Source organism: Branchiostoma floridae, chromosome 14, assembly GCF_000003815.2.
Source record: "Branchiostoma floridae strain S238N-H82 chromosome 14, Bfl_VNyyK, whole genome shotgun sequence".
NCBI lineage: Eukaryota > Metazoa > Chordata > Leptocardii > Amphioxiformes > Branchiostomatidae > Branchiostoma > Branchiostoma floridae.
The window spans coordinates 6922725-6923130 of NC_049992.1; positions in this window are offsets into that span (position 1 = coordinate 6922725).

The window sequence follows — 406 nt, forward strand, 5'->3', positions numbered from 1 at the left end:
AACTATAGAGTCTACTCTGCTTCGCTCTTGCTATTTTCCCCGACCGGTAAGCCCCGATACGTGTGAATGCCTGATCATATAATCAGTTCATGTGCCAATCGGTCCAACATCCGGTCGACCAAATATTTTCAGGTCTGGTTTTCCTGGACCGGTCCAATGGGAAAAACTGGTTTTGTACAGGTATACCGTACCGGTACCCACCGCTACACCGGGCCATTCTGTTTCACTGAGCAAGGTCAAATAATAAAGTAATCTGAACAGAACTACTTCGTGAGAGGGATCAGAGAGGTCAACTACAACAGGGCACTCTAATCACCACTTAACAGGTATAAACGTCCTGGCACCTATGACCAAACACTGACGTTACATGCCTGTATGTAAGGTCACGTGACCTGGGTAGGATCCG